Genomic DNA, 19,990 nt, shown 5'->3' with positions numbered 1-19,990 from the left:
TTTTTTTTATTTGTATTTTACTTTGTGATCCAGCCGTAGAAGCTCAGTAGCGTACAGAAACAGCTCAGGGGGTCTCTGTGTATATCTGCTGATAAAGATAAACTGTGCTTCCCATGCTGTCGTCCTTAAAATGCTTTGTGTTTCAGCAACGAGGGAAAATCAATTTAGAGAGTGTCCCTCCTTTCTACACCAAAGGACGAGAGTACACTCCTCTGACATCTCAACGGGACGGCTCAATCGCCGAGGTGAATTAGTAGACTTTTTTTCCTTTTAGGGATGAAAACTCCCTGTAAGCTAAACGTGTTTAAAGAAATGTCATTCACACCTACAGCAGCCACGTAGACAAATTTAAGCTCATATGTTGCAGAAAAAAAATAAAAAGTAAACCCTTTGGAATTAGCCAGATTTACGCATGAATTATCCATTAAATGTGGTCTGTGATTTTCATCAAATTCACTATAATCAGTCCTTCCAGAAAAATGTGTTTTTTTGTGATTGTTGTGGGCAAAAATCCTTGATTATGCGGCACGTTTTCTTAAAAAATGCGATGGAATATGCAGGATATTTATGAAATTTTATGCAATGAAATTGCGGGAACTTGTAAAAATTGCGGTTTGATGAAAAAGAGAAAAAAAGTGATTCCTCCAACACCCTGGTTTTTTAAAAAACTATTTAAAAAAATAGTTTACAGATATTCAGTCATCGCAATACGTAAACAAATAAGATACAAAAATATATACAAATAATATAATATGAAAGTAAAAATAAAAGTAATAGTCTAAACAGAGGGAAATAAAAGATACAAAAGAGACAGACTTTCAAAAATCGTTAATAATATAGACAGCAGGAGCACTTAAAGAAATTTGAGTAGACATCAGATATTTAGATAGCTTTCTGATACCAACTTAAGAGACTCAAAGTACATGTCAAATTCAACCTCCAGCACCCTGCTTTTCGATGAAGTCACTTCATAACGTTCCCATGGCAACAGGGGAAAATGGCTACTCTTGTGTGAAGTAAACGCAACTTTTTTCAACTTTCTGTTAAGATATATGTGACTTTTTTGCAACGGAAATGCGGGGATTATGAAATCAGGCAAGGCAATTTATGCGGCGAAAGTGCGCCGTATTTGAAGAAATGCGGCCCCCGCATAAATATGCGGACTTTGGCTGATTATGCATTGAATTATGCGATCGCATAATCACGTTTTTCTGGAGGGACTGAATAATAGACAAATACCATCAATGTTAACTAATAACAGAAACAATGCACCCAAATGTGTAAAAATAATGTTTACAAGTTTAAGTTTTATGGTAGCTGTCAGTCATCTGATGCTTAATAGAAGTTAGGAGATTTAAAAAGAGAAAATGCCCCTTAATGAACTGCAAAATGACTTAAGACTTGAGAAAAGCAATATTTCCAAATGGGTAAGGTCAATACTGGCCTCAAATCAATTGGGATTCATAATCAGGACATTCCTGAAGGATCAATGTAATTAAATGGATTAGTTTTGTATGGGGAAATGGTCTCCTCCTGGCCAATGTGGAGATGTGAACACATGTAGGAAACATTTGGTTAAAGTCAGGTCACTGCTGTAAAACAAGGTCTTTTTCCAACCTGACTTTCCTTGTTTAAGCAAATATTTCAATAAATACACCTAAACATGCAAGTATATTCATGTTACTATTTCAGGCAGATGAAGCTTGTCCGTTATTGTGAACTTAAAGAATATCAGCACATATTTTATGACGAAATTATGCAAAAATGCAGATACAATAACAGAGGGGTTCATTTACTTTTAATTGCCACTGTAAAGCATTTGACTGCACTCAATATTCTGTACCTGTAATCTATCAGCAAGTCTTCACAAACAGCACATACATAGTTGCAATGACAAAAGTGGTTGTTCAGAATGTGCCATACCCACTTCCCAAACACTCCTCTGCAGAATGAAGCATGTCCAATAAATTGCTTTCCAGAGGAATGAAATGTCCATTGCACCTCGCTACGTCACACAAGATTGCTCACTTATAGAATACAGTCCTGTGATTAATAACCCCACAACTTCGAGCCTGTTTCCAAGTGCTTACCAGATCTAATATGCACCACTCTTTTTTTGTTTATGTTTCTTTTTACATACCTCAGGCTTTTTCTTTGGCAAGCACATAAGACGAGAGACCCATTAAACCAGACTGTTACTGTATGTCCATTAGTCTACACCGTGCATACATCACCATACATTTAATGGCAAAGAGCTACACATGAGGCAACTTTGCAGTTCTTAAAGAATTGACGACTGTGCTGGGGTAATCAGGAAGCAATGACCTAAAACCCATCGCCGTTTTATGATCACTCATGGTCCATCAAATGCTAAGTATACTTTGGTCCTCATTATCCGATGGTTTGGTTCTAAATTAGGTTTGAGCATCTGATCTTCCCATTCGCCATTTTAGCCCTGATTTCACTTACTACTTGGTTTGGTTTACTTACTTGCACTTTGTATGTGCCATAATAGTTAAGTAATATGGTCCTGTCCTGAAGCAGCTCCTTCATAATAATCTATATATATATACATGGTGCCAATATCCCTCTGGTGTCAGTACACTAGCGGTGGGCGACTCAACAAAAAGATCTCCTCTCAATGCGCTTGTTCGGGACTATTGGCATCACTTTTGACGCTCTGGGTGAGGACGCGCGTTTAACTCACACTTTGAGAGTGCGAAAATACGACCACATCACACCCATTCTCCATTCACTTCACTGTCTTCCCGTTTCCGCCAGGATTGAATATAAGGTCTCCCTTCTTACCCACCAGTGCATCTAACACTAAGCTCAGCACCATGGGTGATCAGGCTTTCTGTTGTAACTAGTTCTAACTATCTAGTTTTAACTAACCCTGCAAGTCGTTACACTGTCTATTTGTATTTTATATTAATGTTTTTACCATTCTTTTATTTCTTTTCTTAACTGTAGCACTTTGAGATTTGCTCTAAATGTAAAGTGCATTACAAATAAAATCTATTATTATTATTATTATTATTATTATTATTATTATTATTATTATTATTATTATTATTATTATTGTTATTACATGGTTTATCACATGGTCAGTCCATACCAGACCTTTGTAATCACTTCAGAAATTGTTAACTCTTTAAATTTCTGTGAGTGATTTTTATGTATGTGAGATATATGTGCGTATGTGTGTTTGTTGTGTTATGGTTGTCTAAGCTACAAGATGCCTCAAATTTCCCTCGGGATGAATAAAGTATCTATCTATCTATCTATCTATCTATCTATCTATCTATCTATCTATCTATCTATCTATCTATCTACGTATCTATCTAACTGGCATCTAGCACAAGAACGGAATGGTTAGGTTTATGGGTGGGGTTATTAAATGTATGTTTCAGTGACATGCGGGACAAATACGGGACAGTTACAGTGAACGTCGCGTATAGCCCGCAAAGCGTAGATACGCGCCTGATCGCGCGCCTGGCCATTCATACCGGACGCGTATATATCTCCATGCCGGTCACAAAGCGATCCTTCTCCTCTCGGCTCTCTCTCTCCGATAGAAAGAGATCAAGACGAGAAACTTTGGTAATTGTAGCCTATATGTGGCTGTGTGTATGTGTGTGTGTGTTTGTGTCACTCTCTCTTTCCGTCCGTCAGTGTCTCTCTCTCTCTCTCTCTCTCTCTCCCTCTCTGTGAGAAGTCAAGAGAAAATCACCATGAACCTAGGTGGTTTATCTTGAAATGTGTGTCATTTTGTAAAGTATCCGGCTGCACTGTTGTCTTCTATTATGTGATTACCTGCGTGGCTTGACACATCTCACGCAAGAAATAGACGAGACGCCGAATCTATCGCTGCATTGCGCGGGCCGACGCGGCCGCTCAGCGCCCGGTGTGCCAGACAGACAGATTGGATAACATGGGCGCCGAAATGAAAATAGCTGCGCTACGCAGTGATTTCACTGTTAGATTTAGGAAAAGATCGTGGGTGGGGTTATAAAATGTACGTTTCAGAGACACGTGGGACAACAACGGGACACAAACCCTGGTCTCCTGGGGGAAAGTCCTGTGTTGTTTGACCCGTACACCACCCCAACCCAACTACACGGCATTTCGGGCATTCATACTACTCGCTACCATTGTTGCTCTTAATACTACATCATCTTAAAGCGCCACGGAGCTGCTGCTCTGCCCAGTGCGTTCCATACAAACGCTGAAGGGTGCTTTTTGCGTCGTGTCTGACGCTCAGAGCCACTGCCCAAGCGTCCATATTTGACGAGTTGGGAGTGAGAACGGGTTGAACAGCACCACTCATAACAGTAAGTTGCATGGCACTATTTGGCTTTTCTGTTCCCCAACAGGCACCAACATGTGTCATACTGACTAACCAGAAGTGTTCAATGTCAACCTATTTCTGCAAATATCAGCACAGAAAAAAAAAAAAAAAACTGCACTGACCAATCAAATGACTGTAGACAAAAAAAACAACATTTGACCCAGAATGGGTCCATGGAAATATATTGGAGCTTCAAATCTGTCGCGCAACAAAATCCCTAGATTTTCACGGTGCAGGCGAGTAACGTTACTAACGTTACTAAAGGAAAAGCAGCAAGACGCTACTAGTGTTAGCATTGCTAATACTATTTGCGAAGTAGAGCTACCTGTTGCTGGCTGCTCAAGCAGCAGCAATGCTGATACAGATGGGATACAACAGAAAGATGAAGAAAATGCTAAATCAGCCACTGCCCTCAACAACAGGTGTCGCAGGTGACACTCCCTCATGTAATCACACTTAGCAATCAGGACACAGCGACTTGATTCTGCTCCACTACCCTGCCAGCTTCCTCTCCTGGGGAATGTTGTTGCTCAGGGCTTTCTTTTTCGCAGATGACCAGAGCCTTTTCATAGTGGTCATCCTGCCAAGCATGTGATCCTCCTCGGGTGTAACAGGATCTCTGCTCAGAATGAAATATTTCCAGTTCTAGCCACAATCCTGCCAACACAGTTCATTGACTAGGAGAAAATGCCCATTCTTAGACTCAGCGGAGCCCCTAAGATTGTGCTGGTTTCCAGAGGATTTAGAATAAAAGAAAAGGTGAATCCTATACTGAGTTACAAGTTTCCCTGAACGATCTGTAATCCATTGCAGCAGATCTGCAATCAATCAACCCTTTGTAAAGCATGATATTCAGTTTTGTTTCCAAAACTGGGTCAGAGAGGTGTTAATTCTTTTACATGGTAACTTATTTTAGCATTGGTCGGTCGCTCCACCACTTTGCTTCAGGCTGGAATATCTCAACAACTGTTGGATGTTGCTATTGAATTTCATACAGATATTCGCGCTCCCCAGAGCCAGGGACAGGGTGTTGGAACAGGAAAATGCCATCACACAAGTCCTGGCAGAAGATCCAAAGACTGCCCCTTCTACCCAACTGGCAAGACTTCCAGGTATTCAGCGATCGCTGAAACCCCTCCAAGATTTCACAGATGCCCTATCAGGGGAGGAATATGTCAGAGTCTCCTATGTGAAGCCAAACCTTCATCCAGTGATGGAGTACTCAAGTCCTGGACTTGAGTTTGACTCGAGTTGCTATTCTCTGGACTCGTGTCTCGACTTGGACTTGGGCACTGATGACTTGGACTCAAATATATTCAGGAAATAGGACTCGAAAGTTAGATGAAGTTTCTGACTACTGCTTAAACGTCTGGCATCTACCAGACCAATTAGCACTGTGGATTTTAGTGCCACTTACATGCCTGCAATACTCTCTGGTGCTCCGAAAGCGACATTAGAGGAAATAGACGCATCGCTGCATGTGACGCTAGTTAACACTAATTTACACTTGGCAGCAAGGGACATTAGCCTACCGTTAGCTAGTAGCTGCGCACGGTTAAAATGCTGACAGTTAAACAGTGTAAAGTATGACTGAATTTCAGAGAAAAAGATTCCAACACTGAGATGTACAACAGTCTGCAGCCAAAGACACTGTGCAGCTGCATTATGCCTACTGCAGTTGCTGGAAAAACAACACAGACAGCTCAATGCTGCCTTCATGTGCAATTTAAAAAAATCTGAACAAAAGCTGTAAAAAAGGCCATGCCCTGTGCATGCATTCTCATTAAATATCCACTGTGTCTGATCATGTGCTCTGCATGTGCACTCTGTGTGCCCACACTGACAACACCCCCTGAACGCAAAAGCGATTGCTGCCACACCTGTTAACCCATATTTACACAATTCTATCATACAAAAGCCCTGTGGTACATTCAAAGTCATTGTAAAAAAGGCTTTTGCCATCTAGTGGTTCTTTATGTTGTTTAACAGAAATTTACTGGTGAAATAAATTATTGTTATGAGTTTATATTTTAAATAAACAGCCAGCCTACTTACTGGAGTTCCGCAACTACACATATCCTATACAGTACAAGTACAAACGTTACATTTTGTATGTATTATTTGGGTCCCCTTCAATAATTGCTCTTAAGAAATGTTATGTTTATTGTCCCCTCTCATCTGTTAGATGAAATTCACGCCCATACATCTTCCTCCTTTGTTGCGGCCACGAGCCGGTCGTTACAATCACCAAAGCAGGGCACTGAGTCGGTGCTAGATAGCTCTAGTACCTGCTGATGGTGACAGCTGACAGTAAGTCAAATCCACTGGAATGGTGGTGGCTCCACTGTGTACCCACATTCCACGGATTAACAGCTTGGCTGAGAAATACCTGTGCACCACGGCCACAAGCTTACCCTCTCAGTGTGCATTCAGCACGGGTGGCAATATCATCACATGAACCATACAGGGCAACACTAAGGCCAGGAAATGTTGACAGGCCGGAGTTCCTGGCAACATGGGCTTGGCAACCTGACTTGCTAGTTTTGTTTGAGTTCTGGTTTGCTCTCCAGGAGATATAAGAACCACTGTTACACCGTTTTAGTTTTATTGCACCGCTAGTTTATATTAGCAGTGCATTATATTCGGTATTGGCCCTCAGGTATGTAACATGTCTATTTCATTCATAACATAACTTTAGATTGCGCGATGTGGTTGTACCTCAGTAGCCTGCATTAAATCACGTCCCCCTTCCATTTAGCACAAACGTTTTATTCCTTTCAGTCCGATTTTTCAGTTTGTGTTGGCCTACTATATTATTTTCCTTTGTCCCCCTGTACCTGTATAAAGCGTCCTTGGGTTTCATGAAATGCGCTATATTAATCTAAGTTATTATTACTTTGGTTGCTGCAACAAACTCTCTTCTTAATGCTTTGGCTCGTGACACAGTGACAATGATAACGTTACCCGCTTTAGCTCCCAATACATTTATAGTAGTAGCAACTATATGACCTCCCGGTAATGCTAACTCAGTAATACAGCACCGTAATGAAAAGACCTTTACAACAGCGGGCGTGGTAAAAACACTACTGCTTTTGTCCAAAGGGGCCGCTGGAATCAACACAAACTGAAAGTTACAAATAGCCACGTATTTATTTAATTATTCATTTATTTTATATTATTTTATTTCTAACTCTTCTCAGCCACAATCAATCAATCAATCAAAATGTATTTGTATAGCGCTTTACAACAACCAGCAGGTATCCAAAGTGCTTCACATCAGGAACTAAGAAAAGAACAACATATCTTGCAATAAGAATAATGAAACGTAGAAAACAGGAAAATCATAAAAGGTTACATAGAAACAGGAAAAGGAAATTGTCACACCACTACTGAGTATTATAAGCCATTCTAAATAGGTAGGTTTTGAGTTTAGACCCGAGAAGAGCAACCTCTGTAGTTGTGCGAATATCAGGGGGTAACTTGTTCCAGAGTCTCGGGGCAGCAACCGCAAGCCACACACACGTGAAAAAGGTTTCCGTTTATCTGGAGGGCTTTACCGTTCTGTAGCCACCTGGAGATGGACAGGGATCGCAGCTTTTAGAAGATAACACTGGTACACAGTGGTATTTGAAGCCAAGCCATGTTTTGTGTGGAGTATCCCTTTTCATTTTGTAATACCATGATATAATAACATCACCGCAAAAAAAAAGAAATGAAATACTGTGATATAAATTTGTCTTAGCACCCACCCCTACATTGTGATATGTCATATGATATGTCTGCCAAAGATGCAATAATATATCCACAGCTGAGAGAAGACAATAGGGAGGCTTTAACCTTATTTCCTCCAGACTGCCATGATGAAATCCTGCAGACTGATGTGCCAATCGCTCCAAAACCCTCGGATGAGCCTTTAATATTGACAGAAGGGAGTTTAATCTCCTCCCCGGGTGGAAAACACTCGCGCTGCCCCAAGATTCACCTCTCCGTGACTGAGTGAACTCTAATTTTCCTATTTCAAGAAATGTTCTGAACAGATCTGCCATTAACAGTGAAAGTAAAATGTGGAAAATTCTGACAACTGTAATTCTCCACTTTAACTTTTGTTTCCTTTGGGCATGAATTTCCATTTCATTTTATTCTTTATTATAAGTCATGGCTGAGTGGTGCGATAAGAACATTTGCTGAAATAAGTGTCATACTGTACTTTTCTTTTGCAGAAAATCTGAACTGGAGTCTGCACTTTCACATTGTTTTGTAACCTATTAATACAGTTCTTTTTTTGTATGTACATGAACATCAGATGCAAAAAACACAAAACGTGTGCAGCCTGATGCAAAGCTTGTCTGCACGTTAACTTCGGTCAGCATTTTATATTTTCAACCAAATTCTTTTCTAGTGTCAGCAAATCTTCCATGTCGTCGTTTTTACAAAGTCCATGAATGGATGCCACATCATTTCAAAATCCCTCAGTTTTACAGTTATTGCATATGTTTTTTCCGCAAAAAGAAGAAATGCATTAGAACAACGTTTACGCAACACAATAAACAATAGAATAAAAGCAATTAGTTACAGTATAAAGTATAGTGAAAGTGCATTAATAAGATAAGATGTCCCAAATTCAATGAAGGTGCAGCAGAGAAATAAAGTTTTCTTTTTTTTATTTTTTTTATTTTTTTATTTTAAAGTGGTTAAAGAAGGGGTGCATGCAAGATAATCAGGAAGTTGGCTCCATCTGTGTGCAGGATAATAGCTAAAAGCAGCTGCACCCTGTTTGGTTTTTACTCTTTAATGCAATATAGCCTACCAGCTGGTTGCCTCCTAAAGATCTGAGGATTTAATTAGGGTTATATTTTAGCCCAAACTTTGGTCCCCATTATCTTCTAATATTGTTAAAGTCTGAATAGATTTGGGTATTGATACGCCAAACTTTCCCAGACTAAGAACATTCACAAACATAAATCACTTTATTCTAGAGGCATCATTTAAACATCATCGGACTATAGCACCTGTAACATTATGGACACACAGTAGCTCCACCAGCACCACGGCTCTGACCAGCAGCTTGTCAGAGTGACTAGTGTAGGACATTTCACTCACCACTGCCCAAAACAGTCGCTCCCTCAGCTACCTTCCTCAAGATGTAACCCACCCCTCAGATGACAGAAAGCTGCATATGGTGGACAAGATGGAGACAGATGTGTCTCTGAAGCCTGTATGGCTCACACAGCTACATGAGCTGGCCAAAGATGGAAGAAATGCACGCAGGCGGGCTGGATCAGGTTTACAGATCTGACAGGTCTAGGCTACAGTCTAGGCTTCAGAAATCAGAGAAGAAATTACATCTGCAGTTATGAGTACGTTTTTTTCTAGGTTAGGATGGGAATATTAATGTTTTGCAAACTCCTCAAATCTCAAGTGAACTCCTCAAAAACAATATATTTTGTTTCCAGGTAAGAAACAAGTTGTGTCTGACCTAAAGTTTGTATTTCATTTGGTTTTGGGGATTACATCCTCACAGCATGCACATGCACATGCACATGCACATGCACATGCACATGCACATGCACATGCACATGCACATGACATGCATTGTATTCCAGAGTAAACACAGTAAGCCTAGAACAATGAATAGTAAACTTAGTGTGGGTTGTAAACCAGCCAGAAAAGAAATTTAGAGTACATCTTGTCCAATTTACTTTATTAGAGGGTTGACAGTAGAGTTGTAACAGCAAATGAGGCAGGAAAGGGGAAAAGATAAGAATGACATGGAATAGAGGTCCCCTGTCGGATTCAAAGTGGGGATGTTGGGGGTTCATGGTCTAAAAGTCTTGGCCACCAGGGAATCCCTAAGGGGCCTACAGTTTAATCGGATTATCTAAACCACTTTATTTGGTGGTAAAGCAGTAAGTGAAATGTCGGTTAATCCTTCATTGCACAGGAAAACTGTCCAAGGTAAGGACACCAAGTCTGTTGTAAGGTTTACAACAGACAGTTGGAGAAGTAATTAGTTTCCTCAGTTTACTCTTCCAGATAAGTTTATCTGTGGGGATTTACTGGGCTTTTTTTTGTGTCTTTGCAATGTTACTGGATTTCCAGATCTCAGCAACAAAATGACAATAATAAGACCCAGGTTATATGAATGCAGGTTCCTTAAATCCAACACTATCAGGAGAAAAGAACACTGTTATTGGAGGATCCCACGAAACCCAGGATTACTTCCAAGGCCATTTTATAAAATGATTGCTTTCTACATTATCTGCCCATGTATAGTATGGTTTAGTTAAGGGAAGACTTGTGGTTATCGCAAAGAAACTACAGTTAAAATATGGTAGGTTTAGGCAACTAAAACACTTGATAAGGGATAGGTAAAGACTGCGGTTACTGTAAATAAAAAAAAGGCAGATGTTAAATGCAGGTATGTGACGCGAACGCTGCATAAAGGGCACATTGCTTCATGCATTGGCACTGAACATTGGCCATTGGACATTAATCAAGAGGTGCTGAATCGTTCAGTATGGAGGTAATTCCGACAGATACTGGGCTTCTTTAACCATAGATCATCACATGCATATGTTTTTTTTTTATAAAAGCAATGACGACATATTTTGTCATTAAGGGCCTTTTGAAAATTGGCATGCTCACTAGGGCTGGGAACAATACGATATCTTCACGATACTTTTGTCACATTACGGTATTATTGCGATTTTAAACATATTGCAATAATCTGCGATATATAGCAATTTATTACCTTTTTTTCAACTTCAATTTCAAATGATGTCCCCAAAAGGAAACTTTGTCAACATCTGTTTTATCTAAAAAGAAACATTTCTCTGTTTGTTCATCTCATTTTAATTTTATTGCTGCAAAATGGGATTGTCAAGCAGATAAACTGACCAACACATATATAATAATAGATCGATACTTGGCGTCTGTGCATCGATACAGTATTGCCATGGAAAATATCGCGATACTATGCTGTATCGTTTCCCCCCCACCCCACCCCTTCCTGTTCACATGACTAAAACTGGAGTTACAAAGTTTTTACACGGCAACAGCAATTGATTGGTAAATGTACAAATTAGTTTAAGTACTGACCTTGTTTGCATAGCTGGTTATGTGTGATATATCACTGTAATCATGGCAGCACAAGATGCTCTCGCTTGCTTTAGTAGAACACGTGGTGTATGCAGCATGCTCATCACAGCCGTGTCTGTCAGCAGTGAATCATGTACAACACGTGATCCAAGGAACATTTAATACACTGTGTGAGAGCCTTGTCGAAAAAAACAGTATATCAAACACCTGTGACCTGCTGTCTGGCACTAAAAGCGGCTTCCTGATGCAGATGTTGTCCATGGTTCACTGTCCGCAAAAACTCACATGGAGATAAAGTACTAAAGTGTCCTATTATCCTAAGGATATCCTAGCTCCTTTGAAGAAAATTGAGTGCCACACTTAGTCTGCATGGGTGACATTGTCCTTTCAACGCTACGGCAGGTTGGATCTGGAAGACATAAAGTAACTAAGTAGAATTTCAGAGTAAAAAGTACAAAGCGCCGGCTCCAGCATGATCTCGTCTGTCAGCGGCCCCCGCATACTATTTCGTTTGGTTGAAGTGGCCACGAGTGGTCTTTTATTCTTGAGATGAAGACTGTCAGCTTCAGCACAGATGCTGAGTGAGAACGCTAGATTGTCAGTCTCCAGCTCTTCGCGTGAAAAAAATCCTCCCAAAAAGTACCACCTGTCAAAACAGTCAATCTGCCTCATAGGAGTGTGAGGGCAGAAGGTAAGAGGAAATCCCTGCGACTATCACATTAGGTCATGTCAGTGACAGGGAGTTACGCTATCTGGTTACACAGCTGCTCTCTATGCTGGGCACATACTAAAGAGACACCTGAACTGTGCACCAACCCTGTGAAATTGCACCTCTCTGCACTTTTTGCTAATTCATTTCAAGATGCATAACACTCTTTATGTAGGTTTACAAATCAAACAGCCACATAAATAGAGAAATATGCATAGGCAGTCTTTTCTTCATATTTATAAAGCAGTGCGTACACACAGCACATTCTCACTCCCAACGCGTCAAAAAGCGACATTTGGTAAGGTACCTTTGGCGTTTGTTACTAATGCAAAAAGTCTCCTTAGCGTCTAGCCCTTTGGCTGCATTTTTAAACGTGCTTGGTCGGGCCTCCTATAGTCACTTTTTGACGCTCTGGGTCGGGACGTATGTTTAACTGACATGCGGCACAAGATCGAGACAGTTAGGTTCAGGAAAAGATCGTGGGTGGGGTTACAAAATGTACGTATTTAGTGACACGCGGGACAAGAAAGGGACACGAACCGCGGTGTCCTTAGTTAAAGACCTGTGTTGTTTCCTTACGGGGATTTTCGATATTTCATACTAGGCTACTCGCTACCAATTGTCGCTCTTAATACTACGTCATCTTACAGCGCCGCAGTCAAACTACTGCTATGCCTAGTGTGTTCAATACAGACGCTAAAGGGTGATTTTTGCATAGTTATATGACGTTGAGAGCCACTGACCAAGCGTCATTTGATGAGTTGGGAATGAGAACCGGTTGGTATGCAAGGTTCTGTTTTATGAATCTCACAAGCCTCCACTCTTACAGTTGGCCATTTTTGACATAGAAAATACCTGTAATGACCTTAGGTTGCATATCAGTTTCATATATTTCTGCTCCACCAGTCTTTAGACCTGTGAACAAAAAGAAAGGCACGGAAGAAGAACAGCGGCAACTTTGTACTTTGTCATGTTTCGACAACAATGCCAAGGCAGCCACCATTACACATGATCATCACGCATGGCTGTGAAGCATTTCATCACATGTACCTGTAAACCACCACTGGCAGTGAGTTCTCAATCATAATCATCAAAAGTCAGTCAGGTAATCGACATGTTAGTTTATAGCGTCCACATTGAACTTTATAAAAGATTAAATAGAAAAAACACACGAAGCACAGGGTAAATGAAATGGTGCCTACAATAGTAGAAAGAATACCTAAACGGAGAAACAAACTTGGCATATTTTAGATTGCTGTGTAGACTACTAAAAAAGTACACAATCAGTTAAATTAGCTAACAACCAAAATGAGTAATATTTCATTTCCATTGCTGACATTCTTTTCTACCTCTTCTGTCACCTCGCTCCCTTTAGGAAACCATGTGTGCGTCTGGACTGAATTGTGCGTGAGGTTTGCATATTCTCACCACCTTCTTTGTAAGATTGTGTGTGGGAGGTGCGATCCAATTCTTGGACAAGAACCTCACTATACTACAAAATCCTGGATTGGATTTGGGGGCTTAAGTTTTTCAAAGTATTGCTTTCTAAAATATCTGTGTATGGCAGCTTTGGAAAGACCATGGTTGTGGCAAATAATGTATGTGTGAGGTGCGGTCGCGGTTCAGCAAAAAACGTAAATTTAACTTAAGGTCAACTTAGTTAAGGTCAGGGAAAGGTTGTGGTTACGTAAATTAAAAGGCCAATATGTTATACATATATATGTATATTTATTTTATATTATATCATTAGCCTCTACCTTCCCACCCTTACCTTCTGCCTCGTTACACACTGTAAGGGCACACGGTTTCCTGTATTGGCACTGAACCTTGGCATTGAATGTGAATGAGTAAAACTCATCGCAGTGGATCACACCTATTTTTGTTGAGTGCACTAGTTGCAAAAGTGTGGTGGAATTCAACAAGTATGTGACCTGCATCCCAGAAACTGAACAATGAAATTAAATAATTCAAATACTATTAAGTTTCTTCGGATAAGAATATTCTGTGTTTTTAAATATTTCCACGAAAAAGTGCATTTTATTTTGTAATTTTGGTAACTTCCCTTATTGGTTTCCTTACAGGACGTCATGCATTTGTACTGATAAAGATACTGATGAAGTCCTAATGTGGCCTGAAATATTTGCACCTCATTTCTTATATGTGAGTTAAAATAAATAAAACTTGCCTGCTTGACAGTGCGGCTACAGCAGTCTTGTATTCTGGTGGTGGCAGGGGGCAAAAAGCTGAGGCTTACCAGTTGATAAGGCAGTGAAGAGGGTCTGTGTGTGGACACTGAAGCTCATTATCCAGTTCAGCAGATGATGACAGTAAACAAGGTAGGAGAGGGCATTCAAGCAAGAAGCCAGAAACAGAGAATCAACAAGGCCAAGCCACGCTACACCACAAGAGCAAGCAATGCCAAGGCTCACGCCTTAATCAGCTCCTGAAACTCCTCCACTACTCATCTCAATTATGTTGTTCATACGTTACAGTTTACTGTTTTTGTGTGATAATAAAGCAGAAAGTACGTGTTTGCCACAGAAACAATGTTTGTAGATTTGTCTGCATTTGTAGGCAGCACGGTGGCTCAGTTACACTCGGTTAGCACTTCTTTCCTCACAGCAAGAAGGTTCTGGGTTTGAATCCAGGTCGTTCCAGGCCTTTCTGTGTGGAGTTTGCATGTTTCTCCCCGTGTTTGCGTTTGTTTCCTCTGGGTGCTCCGGTTTCCTCCAACCCAAAAAAAAGACATGCATGCTAGGTAACTAGGACTACGGTTGAAAATTAGCCGACTGGCTAATACTGGCGCATTTACAGAAATGTTGATTAATGTGCATTGTCCTAATCAAAATGAATACATCTTAAAAGTGGATTTACCAGAAAAAAAAAACAGTTAGTTGGAAATTATGTGAAATTATTTATTTTATATGGAATTTAGCAATCAAGTAAAACAAGCTATTATCATTCACAAAATGTGTGTATCTACACCCACAGAAATCTACTTTAAGGACCTGTAGTTCACAGCCACCACGGCCAAGTCTGTCAAATGAGTGTCAAAACTGACTTAAACAATGCAGCGTGCCTGGTAGGAGGCTAGTCTCACACTGACTAATCGAGTTGTAAAGAATTAATTTGCACTTAGCTCAGCGTGGAGCTATAGCATAATTGTCCCTTTAAAATCAAACCTTCATTATAACAGTCAGGCTTTATGTCATTATCTTGCAGTGGGGAATGGAACACGTGGAGCTTTATACTCATTTATGTTTCCTAATGATAAATGACGGAGGATTACTTACTTGCGGCATTTCTAAATAATAGACTAGGTGTTCATAGTGGTGGGTAAGCTGTTCTGTGGAGAACAGGCTGTTTCAAAGAGGTTTTTTAATGAACGCACGCTGCTCACAATGTGATTGACCTTATTTACAGACCAGCTTTGTTTGAGTTATGTCATAATGGATGGGGGGAATTAATTGTAAGATAGCAAAATATATCAGTATGGGTGGGCATAAACTATGCTATGTATTGTTAATTTCCGATGAAGTTAGGCTACTATAAAATGTCATAATTTGGCATGTGAGTGGCATCATACAAAAGTTTTACGCAACTTGAAATTGTTCTTCCCCAGGATGTCCAGGAGGTTTCAACCCACAGCTAATATGTGTATAAATGTTATGTAATGCTAGGTAGAGGAGGGTATTAGCTTTCCAGGGATATAAGAACCCTTTTGATGGGACAAACACATTTTCTTTTATTGTCTTTTTTGATTTCCATTTGGGAAGAATACTATGTTTTGTGTTTTGGTTGATGCAAACAGTCAGTAAGTTAGCTGTGAGTTGAGACTGTCTCCGCCAAGAAAAACAACAGCATCAATTTCAGCAAATGCCAAACAACAATATGTTTGTATTCAAGCGAAAAAGACCTCTAACGGCGTCTGTGAAGACGCGTTCAGACCGACTTTAGCCCTACACGAAAAAACGCAGCCCCCTCGTTTGAATGAGATCAGTCCGCAAACGATTGGATGATGGGCAGATGGGGTGCCAACGCAGAGGAAAGGCACTGATAAGTGATGTCAGGTTGGTCGGACCAGTAAGCGCTTATATGCGTCGCTCTGGAGGTCAGTTACAAATAAGGTGTTTATCATTTAATTTGAAAGACTCCAGTATGCTGTGTATACTATCTGTGTTCTGGTTTCTTTGATTGAGTTATGACACCGAAGACAGCGTGCAAAATGCACCAATTAAATGTTTAGGGTTAACAACAAATAAATATTTCAGCCACAACCAATCAGCCAAGGAAAATACCAAATGATCCACTTTGTACCTCATGGTAATAGTACAAATTCAAGTCACTGTTCTCTTTGTACTTCTGTTTATTCAAAAATACTTTTATGTTACTGCATGCAGTGCTGAACTCTGGCGATCACAAATAGCAATAACATTATGGATTATACAAAATAGATTAAACAATGGTGAGGGTTAATGGGTTAGGGTTAAGATATCTAAAACTATTCAAAGTGGAATTTTCCATCTGCATCGAAGAGCAGCATGTATATAGGACATTGTATTGCAAGTTAGAATGTCATGTTTATGCAAATAGCTATTGCCACTACTAACCTAGCAGTGTCGGGATTAGATGAGGACTCACCCCTGATGATATCTGTCTCTGGATATTCGGGCAGAGTCACTGTAAGCTGTTCGGCAAAGCTAGTCAGAGATGAGTCACAGAGCTTCAGTTCACTGATCAACACCTCCGCCTGAGCCCCCTGGCACAGCTTGACACACACACGCACGCACGCACGCACAAACACACACACACACACACACACACTTGTGTCAATCTGTCAGAAACAAATGGGGTGAGGTGGGGAGAATGTGCAGCGCTAGCAAAGGCGACCTCAGCCTGCACACGCTGAGTGTACGTGTCATCATCCTGACTGCACAGACCGAGCAGGAAAATGCCTAACACTCTGACATTTGGGCCTATTTATCTATTTAAACTGTCAGATATTATTGTCGCGTGTTTGATTGTTTGAAGACATTCAAGATAGCTGTCATTTCAAATCATATACTACCTCATGCTAAAGTTGGGAGTTGTCAATCTTACTCAGGATGTACGCTTTTTCGGTTTTGTTTTTTTGTTGCAGAGAGCTTGGTGAGAAGATTGATACTTCTGATGCCAGAGCCAGAAGGCGATTAGCCTAGCTTAGCATTAATACTAGAAGCAGAGGGAAACAACTAGCTAGCTCTCGCTAAAGTTTAAAAACACACATACCTGCACATGTAGAGCTCACAAATTAAGACATTATATCTTGTAGAAGAGACATGTTTGGGTTTTAGTTATGTTCTGGAAAAGCAAAGTTCTGCGAAGCAAATCATTCCGCCCAAGTACTATATTCTTCCGCCTGAGAATATAGTTCCCAGTTTGTTTAGGGTTAGAAGATGGCTGTGTCTCATGTTACGTTGTTTTTTGTACACGCTGTGACTCTACAAATCACAACATGTAAATAGGAACATGTTGGCGTTATTTTGTCACTTATTGGGAGCAGTAGGATTACTGGAACCATTCACCTGCATGTTCTGTGATGGGCTGATGCCGTCAGACAGCCTTAACACGCACGGAGATGAGAAGGGTATGTATGGACTTGTCTAACTCTGGGGGTTACGGTGAATAAGCTAAATTCCCAATAAATTGGCATGTTCCTTTAAGCCCGAGACACACCAAGCCGATAATCGGCCGTTGGACAGTCTGGCGAGGTCGGTGACTCGAGTCTGTTCAGTGTGTCCCGTGCCGTTGTCAGTCTGGGGGGCTGTCGGCGTTCATTTTGGCCGACCTGACATGTTCAGTCGGAGGCAGGGCAGTTGGGACTCACCCGGAAATGACGAGCGGGATGAGCGTGACTAGAGTCTCTCAAAATCTGACGAAAATCTTTTAAACTGACCTTTGTTGATCTGAAATGAAGACAGATTCAGCAACTGCACGGCCTATTTCTCGCTAAAAAAGGTTTTCAGAAACACGTTTCAGTGAACTATTTTAGTACAATATGAGATTGTATTCTGAATGAGCCATGACAGTCTGGCTTTGAATAAAAAACAAATCAAGTCAGTGTCGACTCAGTGTGTCCCGAGGCAGTTTTCTGGACCTCGGGACTGATCATTCCGACTGGCTTTTCTGTCGATGGTCGGCCGTCTGGTTGGTGTGTCTCGGCTATTATAGGCACGTCATGCACAACTTTACAATTATACTAATATGATATTATTAATTATAATGCATGAAATGTAATTTACCAAATATTTTTTACCAAATTAAGCATGATGTACTTTGCTTACTCGTCTTCACTGCTGGTTGGATGCAGCAACCAACAGCTACTGCAGTCTTTCTGTTGTTGGGAAAAATTAGGGCTGCAATATATATATATATATATATATATATTCTTTATCAACTGGCACAATAACCATATTGTGAAAGGCTAAGACATATCACAAAAGACACTCAGACATGTTTTGTGTTGGTTGAAAGAAAATATCAGTAAAAAATTGTCACTTTTTTTGTGATGCCTTTTATATTCCATTCAATCCTCAATTTGTTCAGTAAAGGAATGTTGGTAATGATTTCCTTTCATTTGTTTTCAATTCAACAAGCAATTTGTTGTATTTTAGCAGAATAATGAAAGCAGCAGAAAGGCAGAACTGAGTACACTTTAAGTACACTGTTTATGTATCGCAAGTAATATCGCAATATGGGTTATAGCAATATTCAACAACATTACCGCATATTGCATATTTTACCTCATATCGTGCAGCCATAGAAAAACATGTCTTTTTATTTTCAGCCCACTGTAAGACAGTGCACACTTTGTTGCACCACATGCGGTGTATTTGTTATAAACCAATAACAATAATGTTGAATGCACTTCTTACCATGTACAAGATTTGCTGCGACATTCATTAATCTGTTAACATTTGCTTGCAGTGTTTTTCTTCTCATTTATATGCACATTACACATCTTGCACCATCACCACCAATATGTTACCAATTGATATGCATGACTGCCGTCTGCGGTCAGTAGAAATTTATAGTGATTGTGCATTCTGATGCATTAGTAAAGCACAAGATATAACACACCGACTTGTTGATGAAAACATGCTCTACAATGCCAGGAGTGGTGAAAAACAGGGCATCTTTAAGTCAACATTAAGACAGTTTTAATGGACACAGAAATATGAATTGTCAAATAGACTGGTTTGAAGGAAATACAGTACTATGAATGAGCCCATTCTAAATTCATATGTCATATTTTGGAGCATTCTAGGTAAAAGAAAGTAAACACATTGCTATGATAAGGTCATGTTATGCGATCTTTATTGTCTCAAGTAGTCTCGCATTGCCAGACCTTCCTCCACAGCGCTGCGAAGGAAGGTCTGGCTAGTCCACACAGCATTCCGGGATGGGAAAAAAACGTGCTCTGGTTTATTGGCCATTTCTTTAAACCAATCACAATAGTCTCGAATGGAGCAAAATGGTTGAAATTGAGTCAACAATTTGTACTAATTGTACTTAACTAATTTGTATCTATGTTCTGTCTATGATTGTGTCACATGTCTATGCAGCCCTAGGAAGCTTTTGCACATTCAGAACGTAAAAATTTAAATGGAATACCTAGTTTTTCATCAGCCTACAAAATGTTGAACATTGTTCAGTCAAAACCTCTCCCACTCGGAACAAGCTGCAGTAATTAGTAATTGCAAACTAATGCCTCTTGGTAGAATTAGAGAACATTTTACAGCAACACACAGATTAGTGTTTAAAGAAGATTTTAGCATGACCAATTTCATTAA

This window comes from Perca fluviatilis, chromosome 9, assembly GCF_010015445.1.
Source record: "Perca fluviatilis chromosome 9, GENO_Pfluv_1.0, whole genome shotgun sequence".
NCBI classification, from domain to species: domain Eukaryota; kingdom Metazoa; phylum Chordata; class Actinopteri; order Perciformes; family Percidae; genus Perca; species Perca fluviatilis.
This window is presented reverse-complemented; position numbering follows the sequence as displayed.